The following is a 1,544-nucleotide window of genomic DNA, read 5'->3' as shown; positions in this document are numbered from 1 at the left end:
TACGTTAAAACACTAGCTCCATCTATCCGATGATTTACACACTGTTCCGCATGCATCTGTGTGCGTGCATAGAGAAAAACAAGGTTAACAAAAAATACTAAATCACGAGTAAAAATCTAAAAAAATGTTTTTCCTGACCGATGGCTTAAATTCAATGCCAAAATTAATTAGCACAAATTATTTTGTTATTTTTTCATTTCTTTTGTCGTCTATCATTATGATTTCTATTGCCTCGTACTGAATTTTAATGTTTTTATAAAAATAATTTGGAATTGTTTTTGAGAGTTTATTTTAAAGCACAGTTTGCTAAATTACGTTTTTCGTGTATATAGTGTTTACATTCAGTTGTCAAATCAGGCGATCTGCAGCCACCGCTGCCTAGCTTTTCCAACCAAACAGACCGGCTATTGGAATATGGTTTCGGAACGTTTTATTTTATTTACGGCCCCGAGAAAACATCCGGCAGGAAATCAAATTTGACGAGAGGCACTTGTGGAACGAACAGGTAAGTGATTATGGTGACTTCCATGGTGACTCCCATCAATTTAGGTAACCGATATGCCTTTCCAGCAGCATTTGTCGATCGTCACGGTTTGCGGAAATCCGATCAAGGAGTTGTTCCGAATGTGAGACGGAGAAATAGCCAGCGTCCAACCGTTATTCGATTGTTCCATAACGCCAGCCCTCATAATCAACACCAGAACACCAACCGTGGGTGGAACAGTGATATTGGATGCGAAGTGATGTGGAGTAGAGAAAAAATGAAATCTAATGGAAGAATTGGAAATCTAGTAGTGACGTGTGTCTTGCAGCTACGAATACAGGCCCTGTTGAAGCTGTGTTGGGACCAGCTGGAGTGAGGAGGTAGTTTGCAGATGAAGATTAAATTCGCGAATTTTTAAATAATAAAATAGTGAGAATGTATTGCGCATTTCCCACCCCACTGGACCCCTTTCGCAGTTAGTATAAGTGCGGGATCGTGAATAAAACTGCGATTTTGCATCGAATCGTGTCGGTGTCTTCTGCGCACTTATGCATTACAAAGTGCCGAATAAGTGCGCAGAAGACACCGAAACGATTCGACGCAAAATCGCAGTTGTATTCACGATCCCGCACTTATACTAACTGCGAAAGGGGTCCAGTTGGGTGGGAACTGCGCAATAGTACAATCAATTGCAATCGTTTTTCAATGATTTTTATTTGAACGAAAAAAAGAAGATAAACAGAAATCTAGAATGAATCAAATCAAAACTGATAGCTTATCAACAATGTAGAATCAAAGAACACAAAAAAACAAAACTACTTTTCGGACGATTCTAACGGCAGGCACATCCGGCGTGCTTTACCTTTTCGCTTTACAGTTTTACTCTTGTTTGCGTTAGTTGCCTTAACTTGTTTTAGGAAGCCCTGTATAAATGTATTAAACACTTTGTCGACTATTCGATCATAGCATCTCTGACAAACTACGTCCTTGAAAATGTCGTAGTTCAAACAGCTCTTCAAGCGGGTTTTAACACCTTTATGATTTTGATACAGAAATTTTC

The 1,544-nt window shown here is 39.1% G+C and overlaps 1 long non-coding RNA gene across 1 annotated transcript; it reads left to right on the top strand.

Moving 5' to 3' along the window:
* The first annotated feature begins 355 nt into the window (after positions 1-355).
* Positions 356-1,047, top strand: LOC134291963 (uncharacterized). The gene is made up of 2 exons (XR_009999379.1): positions 356-505; positions 571-1,047. It is a non-coding gene; the product is annotated as an uncharacterized LOC134291963 (long non-coding RNA).
* Positions 1,048-1,544: the final 497 nt, after the last annotated feature.

This window comes from Aedes albopictus, chromosome 3, assembly GCF_035046485.1.
Source record: "Aedes albopictus strain Foshan chromosome 3, AalbF5, whole genome shotgun sequence".
NCBI lineage: Eukaryota > Metazoa > Arthropoda > Insecta > Diptera > Culicidae > Aedes > Aedes albopictus.
The sequence above is the reverse complement of the archived record's forward strand: the minus strand, read 5'-3'. Positions and strand labels throughout refer to the sequence as shown.